This window comes from Macadamia integrifolia, chromosome 9 (assembly GCF_013358625.1).
Source record: "Macadamia integrifolia cultivar HAES 741 chromosome 9, SCU_Mint_v3, whole genome shotgun sequence".
In the NCBI taxonomy this organism is placed as follows: Eukaryota; Viridiplantae; Streptophyta; class Magnoliopsida; order Proteales; family Proteaceae; genus Macadamia; species Macadamia integrifolia.
The window spans coordinates 8,014,875-8,029,191 of NC_056565.1; the positions used below are offsets into that span (position 1 = coordinate 8,014,875).

Genomic DNA, 14,317 nt, shown 5'->3' on the forward strand with positions numbered 1-14,317 from the left:
GATATGTTGATTGGATGCAGAGATTTATGACAGGAATATGGTGAGTTGAGCAGTTATGTACTATAATTTGTAGTTCATGATGTATATCCAGTCAAGGCAACACTTATCTGATGAGCATTGTTGAAGCATATATGAGGTCAGTTGAGTAATTGAGATTTCAAATCATAGGATAGGAAAGATTCGTATGGGCACTCCTATGTAGTTTGAACTTTCACATCTGTAGGATTGGAAAGATGAGTATGGGCACTCATATAGATGCTTGTATCCCACACGGAGAGAGATTGCTTTAAAGAGAGATGTTATAGTTCTTTGATACTGAAGTCAAAGAGGGAGAGTGCTCAAGTGGAAGGCATTAACTTTGAGGAAACTTTTGCTCCAGTGGCAAGACTTGAGGCTATCAGAATGTTCTTGGCTTTATCAGTGTACAAGAGGTTTAAGGTCTATCAGATGGATATTAAATTAGCTTTTCTAAATGTAATCTTGGAAGAGGAGGTTTACATAGAGCAGCCTGATGGGTTTCAGCTGAGTGAGGACCCCACTCTTGTGTGCGATTGAAGAAGGCATTGTATGATTTGAAACAAGGTCTAAGGGCATAGTACTCCAGATTGGACTCTTACTTGTGTAAGTTGGGTTTCAAGCAAGACTTAGTGGACAGTAATCTCTACATCAGAACTGAAGAAAGCAGTCAGCTTGTAGTGGTTGTGTATATAGATGATATCATCTTTGGGGGGTCACAAAGATGAGTTGTGCAGAGATTTTGCAATGAGGATGCAAGATGAGTTTGAGATGTCCATGTTGGGTGAACTGTCATTCTTTTTGGGTTTGCAGATCAATCAGAAGAAGGAAGGTATATTCATATCTCAGTCCAAGAATGTGAGGGAGATATTAAAGAGATTCACCATGGAGAATTGCAAGCCAGTTAGTACACTTATGATGATTGGATGTAAGTTGAGCAAGGAAGATAACTTTCCATCAGTTGACCATACCTCGTATAAGTCAATGATTGGTAGCCTATTATATATGACAGCTAGTAGGCCTGACATCTTACAAGTTGTGTGCATGGTAGCCAGATTCCAAGCAGGACCAAAAGAGACACGTTGCAGCAGTGAAGAGAATTTTCAGATATCTGAAAGGGACTAGTGAGTTTCGATTATAGTATTCGAAGATCAAGAACTTTAGTTTGTCAGCTTTTTCAGATGCAGATTGGGCTGGATGCGTGGATGACAGGAAGAGTACCAGTGGTGGTGCATTTTATTTAGGGAGCAACTTGGTGGCATGGCACAGTAAGAAGTAAGAGTCAGTCTCTCTTTCAACTGCAGAGGCAGAATACATTGCAGCTACATCTTGTTGTACACAAGTATTATGGATGAAGTAGATGTTGAAGGATCTAAGTGTGGAGGTTGAGCAGGCAGTGCCACTATATTGTGACAATGCTATCAACATCTCCAGGAACCCGGTGATGCATTCTAGATTGAAGCACATTGCTATCTGGTATCATTTCTTAAGAGACAAGGTGATGGAAGGTGAAGTAAGGATGGAGTTTATTTCCACAATAGAGCAAGTGGCTGATATCTTTACTAAACCACTTCCCAAAGATCGTTTGAGTTCCTCAGACAGAAACTGGGAATGGTGGTTCTTCCCAAGCACTAGGGGCACTGGGAGAGGGGGAGCAAGTTGCTTGATGTTGCTACCCCCATATTGGACTCAGGGGGAATCCATTGGTTCCATCATTTGTACTTATTATCAAAGGGGGAGAGAGTTACTCATCGGAGCTTTGGAGTGTATTAATGATGAGGTGGTTGCCAACAACTCCAAAGGGGGAGATTGTTGTTTAATGATTGTCTTTGTTGGCAACTCGGCCACGTGGTTGTGATGATGTGACCAGTTTGGGTGACATGGATGGAAATGATGACATGGTAGTATCCAATGTCACCGATGAGATAACAGAGCCGCTTGATATGCATGGAATGGTTTGATACATCCTTAGTATGTGGTGCGGGTTTCTTGGTCAAAACTGGCAAAATTGGCCTATTTACGCTCGGGGGTATTTTTGGCAATAAAAAAGACATTTTTGGAAGATCGTTTCTTCATAAAAAATATAGATTGTAATTTATCTAGTTCAGTACATCTAATTTTCTCGCATTCCGATACAGTATGAAGAAGTTACGACATTTGTGGCAGTCGAAGGCATTTTCGGCATTGAAGATGAATTTTTTAAACAAAGTGTTCTCCATGTAACAATACGACAAAAATCCAATCTTTCCAATGGTTCTGATTTCATCGCGTTCCGATTGTGTATGAGAAAGATGCGTCATTGGAAAGGTCTAAAGGAATTTTGGTCTTTTTACATGGCTGAGTTAGATGATTGAGTCTTCTGGAAAGTCGTAGAGCGTCCAGTTATGGTTTCAACGCACTTCATTTCATCTCGATCGGATATCATATGAAAAAGTTATAAGTGTTTCCGTAAAGCCGGTTAAAAAATCTAAATCGAAAATTCATCAATATGCTCTCGGTGTTGGGTGGATTTTTCGGAATTTATTTTTAAAATTTGAAGGGCTTTTATGTAATTTTGAGATTTTGAAGGTCTTAGTTGATATGGGGTGTTTAGCACTGGAAATATGAAGGCAAGGGCTTGTGTATATAAGAGAATCATATGGATCCTTAATACATGGCTTAGATTGAGCCACATCGGTCAGATTTAGATCTAATGTCTCGTGCAAGAGCTAGCGTTGAAGATGCTTATACGAGGCTTCTCATTGGTGGAGTGTATTATATATAATGGATTGGTGTGTCACCTGATCAAGTTTGCTATAGTGTTACGCATGTGCAAAAAGGGATGCAGATAGATGCCATTTAATTTGATCTCATGAGATCTAGATTAAACTAGATCTAAAGATCTTGATCCAACGGCTGTAATCTGTTTCAGCCTGAGAGATAGCCGACAGCCATCGTATTTTGTGCTGACGTAGCCAATGGCGCATCGACAACGTATCTGACGATGTCAGTGCCTGCGTCATGCTAACATCATCAGTCTACTCGGTTATTCTAATCTTACGGCTAAGATTTATTAGCCGTTTGAATAATTTAATGACTGAGATTAAAAGTCGATTTTGGATTAATCAGATGGCCCAGATTTTGCCCCTGTTGCGTGCACCGCCGGTGCAGCATACGCCAACCTCCGAAGATTCCATTTTGAGTGTTCTGGTTGGTCTAACTTTAAATGGCCATATCTCCCTCATCTTAACTCCGATTTGAGTGATTCAAGTTGGAGATTCTTCATCTCTCCGAGCTCTACACACCAGAGGGAAGAAATCGGGCAGAGGGGTTGCTGAGGTGGTCGGAAAAATGAGTTGAAGGTCGTGGAAGGCTAAGGGTTTGAATGAAAGACTTTCATCCTCTTGCACTTGACTCATAGCCCCCATTGGAGGCTTAGTAAGCTGCTGGAAACCAAGGCAGCAAGCTCTATTGGTTGTTGCCAAGAGAAAGAAAAAGAAAATGGAAGAAAAGAGAAGAAGAGGAAAATAGAGAAGAAGCTTTTTCCTCTCTTTGTGTGTGTGAATGTGAATGCCATTGCTGCTCCATAAAAGTAAAGACAAGGAGAAAAGAAAGAAGAAGAAGAAGAAGAACCGAGAATTTGGTTATTGTGGGTTGCTTCAAGAAACCCAAGTGCCAACTGGGGTTGAAGCATTGGCGACACCGAGACAACGTGATTGTGGTCCGCATCAAGTGGAGATCGACATTATTACATCTCCGACGGTTACTCCTTGCCTAGATAACCTCATTTTTGCCAAATTTTCATTATTATAAATCATTGTAGACAAGATGTTTGATAAAATGCCTAAGTGATAGTTGTAGTCTATTTGGGAGAGATTTGCATGTATGAGTGCTTCATTATAGGGTATTGTTATAAGCCCAACTTTATTTTTTATTGGTGTTCAGTGGGTGCTGGACATAGGGGCTGTGTTCCTTGGTAGTTACAACTACCTAAACCTATTTACCGTGGATGCGACCTCTCAGATCATGGACGAAAAGGACTTCCAGTGGTTTCCCGAGTTGCTCTCCTCGAGAGTCGGTTTTTACGGTATCAACATGCCGTGATTGCCACAGTTAAACTACCCTAAATGCTGGAACAGTGTTTTTGACGCTGTATCCTAATTTTAACATTCCACTGTCTGATCCTATGCTTCCTACTGCCCTAAAATTCCAGATTCATATTACTAGTGTTCCCCAGAACGCTATTTCCAAGGCGGCTACCTTGCACTATTAGATGGCTTACCAGTTGCAGAATCATGCATTTGATCTTTTCACAGGCCATTCTGAAGATGCTCTGTTCATTACTATGGACTCTAACCAAGTCCCTTGCTGTACCTATGTTCCCAGACAAATCTCCAGAGATGAACTTCTTTGTCTCCTTCCCTCTTCTTGGGTTACAGCTTATGAGCAACAAGTCTCAACCTCTCAGCCACAGGCCCCTCCTAAACCAGTTCAGTCTACAAACCCTGAGTATATTACTCATCCTAATGGTGAGGTAGAAATCCATTTTCCTTCTCCTCAACCTCGTCCCTCTCCTTTTCCTTTTTCTTTTGGGATGATCCAAGAAAAAATTCCTATCAAGTCTTTTGATTCCCAGGGTAATCCGATCTTCTACTTTCAAGATCCAGTTACTGGTCATAAATACTTTGACCTTTGTGACTGTGACGATTGTCTTCAAGATTTTGACGATGATCTTCCTTCCTCCCGTCGTTCTGCTAGACAAAAGTCTACTCAGCACCAATTACAAGAACGATATGAGGCAGGTGATTCTTCTGTTGGACCCTTAAGCACTGAATCAAAATACCCTTTCTTTGTTAAGTATGGAAATCCTAAGAGTTCTTCCCAACCTTCACCTTCACCTTGTAAACCTCCCCTAAAACCAGAGTTACCTCCTGTCATTCCTCCTTGTTGTATGTATACTCCTAGCTCTTTCTCTTCTTCTCCCCTTAAACCTTTTCCCGGAATTCATGATACTGGTCCAGATTTTCATGGTCTTCGTCATGTTTGGAAAGTTAAACCTTCAGTCCAAGCTATAGGACGTTCTGAACCCATTTCTCCTGCTAAAGTAGCTTTAAACTGGCAGGCAGAAAATGCTACAATCCAGAATCAATACCTTGAGCTTATTTTGGCTTAAACTCAACAAACTCATGGTACTTTGACCCATCATGATCATCTTCTTCAATCTCTCCATTGTGAAATTGACCAGGTTCATCGTGAACTTGCTGGAATTACTTCTAGTGTTGTTGATACCACTACAGCCTTTGCTCTTATAGGCAAAAAAGAGAAGCACCTTAGGTACCTTGAAACACAACTTCATCAAATGCAACAACAACAACCTCGTGCTCCCTCTATTGCCTCTTCTTTGCGACAACAACAACCACTTCCAGTCACAGTTCCAAGCTTTGTTCCCCAAGATCCATTTGCTATGTATGTCTCTCCGGTGCCTCCTACAGTTTCTTCTTCAAGGACTTTTCCTACTGAAGAATTGAAAGAACTTCAATGCCAATAACGTGCTCTTCCCAAAAGAACACGCGCAGTCAGAGGCCGTGCTCGCAATAGTAGGCTACCCCTAGCGTGGACATCAATGTCTCATCATTGGTTTTGACATTCTTCGTCATCTTCCTCTCTGCTAGACACCCCAAGGTCTTGTCTATAAACAACTACTCCCATGGACCCCTATTTCTAACTTATTTCTTGTAGGTAGCTCCCTCTTTGAAGAAATGAAAGCACATATTCTCTCCACTTCTTGTGCAGAATCTCATTCGGATTTTCTTACAAAATGTTCTCGACCGTTATGGTAGAACCTGACTTCTTCATCACTTTACCTTTTAAGAAAAATGAATAATTCCAAAAGGCCTCTGGAAGATGGATGGTGCTGTTTTGAGACCAAAAGGCATGACTGTTCATTGCATATGGTAGCCTGGAATGCAAAAGGCTGTCTTTGGTCTGTCTTCAGGAATAATTCCAAGTTGTCAAAAACCTGCTTTGAGGTCAAACTTGGAGAACACCGTAGCATGAGCTAGCTGGAGAAGTAAAGACGGGCGAGTTGGGAGAGGAAATTTTTCATCAGCCAAAAAGTGATTTAAAGGTCGATAATCAATCACCATTCTCAGCTTTCCGCGAATCTGTTCTGTTCTTTTATTCACATAAAATGCTTGGCATGCCCATGGAGAGAAAGTGGGTTCTAGAAGACTTTGAGACTGCAGTTGCTGAATCTCTTGGATAGCCAAGGACAAATGTTCAGGATTGAGGCCTGGATGGCTGGCTTTTGTTGGATTGGCATCTTCATTTTTCTTAAAAGGTAAAGTGATGAAGAAGTCAGGGTTCTGCCATAACGGTCGAGAACACTTTGTAAGAAAATCCGAATGAGATTCTGCACAAGAGGTGGAGAGAATATGTGCTTTCATTTCTTCAAAGAGGGAGGTACCTACAAGAAATGAAGACCTAGCCATTGTATGTCATTGGTGGAAACTGGGAATGTGTTCCCTCGGTTGTGGGTGCAGTAATAATTAGTATTTAGTAAATGTTGAGCCCGACAGTAGCCATTACTCTGCGCATACAGGTAACTTGCCGAAGCACTTATTTCTTGTGTTGTGGATGTGTATGCTCGTATTTGTATTGTGGATTGGAGTGCTTGGCTACAGAATGGGTGTGTACATCTGGTAGACCTGACCACTTGGTGGTGCAGTGTGGATGTGCATACGACTGTGTATGTATGTGACAGTGATTACCGTGTGAGGTTTATGAGACAGCTCTGGGCAGCAATACAGGTTGTGTGAGTAAGTTTCATACAACAGTAAGAATGGTCAATAGTATACATAGCAACTCTGGGCAGCATCAGTAGACTGTGCTATTGAAGTGCAAATAGTGATTGCCACATCAGAGGTACAACTGAAAAATGAAAAATATTTGGCACACTAATTCACCCCCCTCTCAGTGTCAATCGAAACCCAACACCTTCCCCCTTCGGCGGCCTTTGCCCTTGCCGGTTCCTCCCCTCCTCCAGACGCTCACTCCCCCCTTCCCAACTACCTCCTGCCTAACCCCCATCCAACCTCTCCCTCCTCTCCCATTCCCCATCAACCTGCTTCTCCTGTACTATGTTCCTGGAGTACGGTTGTTTCCTCTTCTGCCCCACCGCCCCCTCCTCCTCCATCCCTTCTACTGCTGGACACACCCTTTTTTCTTTTACCCTCTGGTTACCCATAACTCTCCTCCATTAGCCTCTATCCGACTGGTCTTCTAGACTCTGAGATTCTAAAATGGAAAAACTATGTTGTAGGCTCCTTTCTGGGTAGTAGACCTCCTTTCTCCATTGTTAAAGGTTCCCTGGTAAGTGAATGGAAACCATCTTGCTCCCTGTCCACGTATATGCTTAACAATGGGACCTTCATCTTCAACTTTGACTCTGTTGCTGATAAAGCCTTTGCCATTGATGGAGGGCCTTGGTATGTGGGAAAGAAGCCCATATTCCTTTGGCAATGGGATGCTCACACATCGTTCAATAGAATTGAACCATATTCTATCCCTCTTTGGGTTGTCTTCCCCAATCTTCCCTTCCATTGCTAGTGTGTTCAGGGACTTAGCATTGTCGGTTCTCTCATCGGCAAGCCTCTATATTTTGATAAGCGAATGAAAACTATGGATAGACTCTTTTGCGAGAATTTGCATTGAAGTTCAAGTAGATCGTGTTCTCCCGTCTTCGGTTACAATCATAGACGGTGAAGGTCATTTCTTCAACTAAGAAGTGCAGTATGATTGGCTGCCCCCATCTTGCACGTTCTGCAAATGCTTTGGATATAAGGCTACGATGTGCGAAAAAATCCCATCTTCAAAACCAGCCCCCAATGATACTCAAGATGCCATCGGTGATCCCTCTCTGATTTCCACCTTCAAGGAACATAATAGCAGGAGAAACAAAAAAAAAAGGGCACTGAAAAGTTCAGGCGCTGGATTCGCCCTCAGCTCAATTGGCAGAGGCAACGTATTCTTGGACCTCCGGTCCTTCTTCGAAGCCATTATCCACTGGTTAGAACCCTTGCTCGATCCTTGAGTCAACAGACATAGAAGATGGAACAGTTCACCCCTACTTGCATGCAATCGCTGTTCCCATGGTTCTCCTTTACAAGGAATCTCCCCCTTTATACTGCCAAGCTAGACAATCAGCCCCCTTAGATCCTTCACCTACTTCCCACAACCTCTGTCTCCCCCTCTGCTTCCTCTCTCTGTTTCAGCCGTCCCTCCTATTGAAACACTCGCCTCGAACGCTACTCCAATTCCTTCGACCCTTTATACGCCTTACCCCTCCAACCTAAGCCAAACCAACTTTGAACCAACCTTTAGACCTTTGAACCAGTTCCTTCTGGTCCACCTCTTAAACATATTTTCCAAGTACCCATCAGACCACCATTTATTTATACCCGGGCAATCTTTATAACTCGACCCATCCTTTTATGCATCCAAACCTATCCAACTGCCAAACCGACCTGCCCAACCCTAATCCTTTTAAGTCAAAACCCTCTTCTTCTCTGCCTGACGGAAGGGATCTTCGTTCTTCAACGACTGATTACCCCATGTCAGCCACCGTCTTGTGATGCCCTGCCCTCCTCCTCCCGCCTCCATCCCTCTAGAAGAGTTCATATCAACAACCGCTACTATTGAAGTTTCGCCTAGCATGACATCAATCGCTGCTACTGAAGTTTCGCCAACGACTGCTGCTATTGATGTTCTGCCAACGACCCCCGCTACTGAAGTTCCCTCAACAACTTCTGATAATTTTGCTACTATACCTACTTGTGATGAATGCTTGTTCGACCTGGGTGCATCAATCACCCTCTCCGCCTCTCATATGGCTTTGGAAGGCCTGCCTACCTGCAACCATCAACAATTCAGAAATAGATTCTAGTTATACTCCACTTCCTTCAGCCTTGGAAGGCCTCGATGCCTCGTCTCCAGTTTTACTACTAGCGACTCTGCTCGGCCCCCTAGGGTACCCCCGAGCTCCCACTCTAGACACCTCTAAAGCCATATGAGATGCAACTCCTCTAGCTCCCTCTTATGAATCTCTCCGACAACAGAGCAGACCTGGCTCTTTGGTTAATGAAGAAGTTCTCCTCAACTCTAGTTCTCTTACTCGGCATGGTAACAAGCAAGCTTCTCTAGCTGATTCCTAGTATGAGATCCCTGTTGTCCCTCATTTAAACCTTTCTAACCCTCCAAACCTACCAACCCCCAATCCTAGCTCTTCCACCCCTCCCAATCCTATCTCCATATATCCATTACCAACACCAATGCCCCCACCTCCACCCTAAAAAAACATAATAAAAAATCATCCTCCATCACCATTTGATCCTCATCCATCCCCATTGTCTCATGTGTCATAGGTTATAGTTATCGGCCTCCCTCCACCTTGGGTCTCCCTAACCCAAAACCCCCCGGAGATCGTCCAAACGTCTGATGCCCACTCCTCATGATTCCTAAGATCCCCTGGACCATTTGAAAAGTTCGAGGCCTTAATTCCTTGGCTAAACAAGCTAAAATCAGATCCCGTATTCGCTCCTCCCCATCCAATCTTTGCTTTCTTCTAGAAACCCGTGTCCTGGAAGCACCTCTCGAATTGCCTCCTCAATTGCCCCCTCTTAGTCCTTCACCTCTAATTATCTCCACAATTTTAATTGTAGAATTTGGATTTTTTGGGACCCCTCTTTCCTAACCATCACTATTCAATCCTCCTCTGCCCAAGCCATTCACATCTCTATCTCCCACTGTTCTGGGCCCTTCATCTGCTTCCTTTCAATCATTATGCTCATAACTAAGCCTCTCTTAGGCTCCCCCTTTGGTTTGACCTTCTCTCTTTTGCCCCCTCCACGGGACGCAATCCTTGGGGAATTGTGAGAGACTTCAATGTAATCCATTATAGCCATGAGAAGCATGGGGGTATGCCAATTGATTCGCAGGCTGTTGATTCTTTTAATGATTCCATTGAGGATCTCAATCTCACTGATCTCAGATGGTTGGGGGTCAAGTTCACTTGGCACAACAGAAGATCCGATAGTCATCATGTGGCTTGTAAGCTTGATAGGTCCCTTATCAATGAAGTATGGCTTGATTCTTACCCTTCTTCTTATGCCTGCTTTGGCCTTCCTTGGATTTTGGATCATAGTCCTACCTCTATCCATGTCCTACCCTACCGCTCCTTTGGCCCTAAACCCTTCAAGTTCTTTGACATGTGGATTTCCCATCCTGATTTCCACCCTTTAGTCCATAGTGCTTGGAACATCCCCACTCCTCGCTCTCTCTCCCCTCTCATTGCCTTTGTAAAAAAACTCAAGAATGTTAAAGTAACCTTAAAGCATTGGAATTCTTCCACCTTTGGGAACATCTCTAGGGTTGCCTCCTGTCGAGACAAGCTCCACTCCATTCAATCCAGACTCTAGCATGATCTCAACCCTGTTCTGGCCGAGGAAGAGAAATTTGCTACTTCTGACCTCTCCTTGCTTCTGGATCAAAAAGAAAGTTTCCTCTGTCAGAAAGCCCGCATCAAATGGCTTGATTTGGGTGATTATAATTCTGCTTACTTCCATTGTTGTTTCAAAGTTAGAAATAATGCTGACACCATTCCTAAGCTAATCTCCTTCTCTGGTACTGAGCTATATTCCTCTGATCTCATCAAGTCGGAAGTTGTCTCACTTTTAGGGGCTCTTTTGCCCTCCTCCTCTTCCTCTCCCGACTATCCCCCCATTCTCCTTAATGAGTTTGTTCCAGATGATTTCCTTCCCTTCCTCCAATCCATTCCCAGCGAGGAGGAAATTCTCTCGGCTGTCCTTTCCCACAAGGCCAATAAAACCCTGGGTCTAGATGGGTTCAGTATGGACTTCTTCTCCACTTGCTGGCACATCATTTGTAATGACCTCATTCTTGCGATCTGAAGTTTCTTCTACAACCCTAAACAAATTAGAGGGATCAACCACACTTTCCTTTGTCTCATCACCAAAAAGGAAGGTGCGGTTTGCATGAACGACTTCAGACCCTTTTCACTTTGTAATCTTCTCTAGAAGTTTATTGGTAAAATCCTTGCCGATCGGGTCCCAACTAGTATGCCTTTATCGTATGTAGGAGTATCTCGGATAACATTATTCTCTATCATGAGATTGTTCGTGGTTTCGACCACAATTCCCACTCTCTGGATGCCCTCCTCAAGATTGACATTCATAAAGCCTTTGACACAATTAGTTGGGACTTCATTACTGATGTCTTGCTCTAAATGTCCTTTCCAACGTCTTTCGTTCATTGGATACATTCTTATATCTCCTCCCCTCGCTTCTCCATCTTACTGAATGGTTGCCCGACTGATACTTTGCATCTAGGTGTGGCATCCACCGAGGATGCCCCCTTTTTACCCTTCTCTTCACCCTTTCCTTGGAAGTCCTTTCCCACTCCATCAAATCTATCACTGACCTCCATCTTATTTCCCTCATCCCCAAATGAAAATCTCTTCTCCTTTCCCATTTGGCTTTTGCTAATGACATCATGATCTTCTCTAAGGCTAATTTAATGCCCCAAATTTTGGAACCTTAGATTATATATCTTTTTATGTTATTTTCTAAGCTTACTTAAATATTTGAAGTTAGGATTTATGACTTAATGAGTTAGCCTAGTGGTTAGTACCTTGACTATCTAGAGGACCTAGGTTCAAACATTGTTAGCTATAAGTAAGGGGGTTTTATTTAATTGAATTCTTTTTCTTTTATTTTTAAGATTCTTTTCTTTTAATTGTGTTGGACCCCACCCCATTTAGACATAACTGTGGGAGCGGAGATGAGAGAACTATGGAGTATAGGAGAGAGAAAAATAGGCATTGGAAGAGGAAAAGAGAGAGACAGAGATAAGAGGAAAAGAGAGAACTAGAGATCGTGAGGAAAAAATAAAGAGGAAAGAAAGTAGAATCGTGAGAAAGAAAGGAAGAAAGAAGGGAAGAAAGAAAGAAAGAAAGGGAGAGGAAGGGGATTTTGGTGCCTACTTTATTATTCTGCTCACTCTAGGTAATGAAGCTTTCTCTTATCCTTAGTTTAAGTTGTTGGTTCTTAGGGTTTTGTTTTAGGATTAGGGTCTTCTTGGGACCCAATATCGTGTGACCCAAATCTAATATTATTTCATATCAATGACTAGGATTTAATTCATAGGGGCCAAATATAATGTTCTGTATGTGACCCAAATCTTGGATGAGATATAATTTAATATAGGGTATTACTAATTTTAGATTGGGATCTCCTGGATGAAAAGGGAAGATAACACTCTTGCAAGAGGAGGTAAGTGGATTATAGTGGGATTACACCACAGGTGTGTGGTTTGATTGTATGATGTGATGTTTGGTAAGATTGTATCATTGATATGTGCTGACTTATACTTATTCTGAGTTGTGTTTATGTGTGACAATGAGTTTATGGGGGTGATTGATATTTGATGAAAGTGACTATTATTATATGATATATATTGATGTTGATTCTTATATGGAGATTTTACCTGTGTTTACACATGTTTGTGTTCTTCAAGAAAGTGGTTTTATGAATGGTGATTTTGTAAAAGTGTGAAAAGAGAAAATGTGTGGGTAAATTGACTACTCTGTACCAGACCAGAGAGGGGTGTCCCATTGAGCCACGGGACTTATACCAACTATGCATAATGGTGTATATTTAGTCACAGAGGGGGTGGCGACAGTGTGATTATGTGATCATGTGAATTGTGGGGGTTGAGGTTCCCTCTTGTATTATGGGCAGTAGTAGCTTATTTCCCTTAGTGCCAGCTAAAGTGTGATGAAGAGGGATATTTTTTTAAATGGTCGTGTTTATTAAAAGTGTCATTTGAGAAACTAAAACTGTTTGTTTTAACTGTTGTTTGCATTGTGATGTGCTCTTACTATTTTTCCTTACTGAGCTGTTGAGATTAATCAATTATTTTTAACATCACAGATAATTGAGATGAAGGTATGCTTGGACCAGGAGTTCGAGGGTGACTTGAAGCTTCTATTAATTTATTTTACTTTGTTAGATGATTGTGTTAGGATGTTGTTTCATGTAAACTCTGGCAGAGTGTTTTTTTATTTTTTTATTTTAATTTTGGGAATGCACCATAGAAGGCTACCAGTAGGTATGATTTGGGATATTTTATCTGAGTAGTTGTTTTATTTTGTTGACACTTGAATTTTTATGAGTTTTTTTATGCCTGATTTTGGTGAATGTTTTGGATCATTTGATCAGTGCTCGCGAGAGATGTACCCTTTAACTGTATCTGGGTTTGGGTTATGACAACTGATTCTCTCTCTAGCACCACTATCATGACCACTCTCCGCTCCTTTGAAACTCTTTTGGGTCTTAGCATCAACCTCCTCAAATCCAATATCTTCCTCTCCAGTGTCTCCTCTGAGGTCTAAGAAATCCTTTCTGGAATCTCGTGAATTCCTCTAGGTTCCTCCCTGCCTGTTAAGACCCTGGGGTCCCTTTCAGTACCTCCAGGCTCTCTTCCCACCATTGCACCACCCCCTTACTCGATCTTCATAAGAAGAAGCTCCAATTTTGAAAAGGCAAACTTCTCTCTTTCACTAGCAGTCTTATCCTATGGTCTATCCTCCAGTCCATGTATCTCTATTGGTCCGGTACCTTTGTCCTCCCTGCCTCTGTGATTAAGACTTTTGAGGGCCTCCTTTGCTCATTCCTTTGGAAGGGCTCCGATTCTTCCAAATTTCTTTAGTCTCTCATTTGGAAGAAAGTGTGTCTTCCTAAATCTAAAGGAGATTTATGGATTAGGAGAATCAGAGATGCCAATTCTATGGGAATCCTCAAGCTCATCTAAAAAATTGTGTCCAAGCACAAAAGCATTTGGGTTGATTGGATCCATTCTGGGTTGCTCAAGCATAACTCCCTTTGGACAACCCCTTCTAATTCTGATGCCTCCTGGATTTGGAGAAAAATCCTTAGTCATAGCCTCATAGGGCCATTGCCCGATCGGCCATTTCCTCATCATTTGATAATGGCCGGACCACCTCTCTTTGAAAAGACCCCTGGCATCAATCGGGCATTCTTTCTGACTTGATTTCTCCTAGAGTAATCTACTCTTCTGGCCTTTTCATTAATGCTTTTGTCTCTTCTATCCTTTCTCCAAGTGGTTGGTCCCCTCCTTCCTCCCCCTTCCTCTCCTTGACCTCTAGACCTCCCTCCCCCATCTTCCCTTGGCTATAAAGAAAGGGAAGATAAATGCATTTAGCTCCCCTCCTCCAATGGGATATTCT

The 14,317-nt window shown here is 42.4% G+C and overlaps 1 long non-coding RNA gene across 1 annotated transcript in view; it reads left to right on the plus strand.

Annotated features, from left to right (window-relative positions):
• Positions 1-13,233, plus strand: part of LOC122088001 — a 28,960-nt gene extending 15,727 nt beyond the window's left edge. Inside the window, exon 2 of the long non-coding RNA XR_006142942.1 lies at positions 13,002-13,233. This is a non-coding gene — a long non-coding RNA (uncharacterized LOC122088001). The remainder of the gene's footprint in view (positions 1-13,001) is intronic.
• Positions 13,234-14,317: the final 1,084 nt, after the last annotated feature.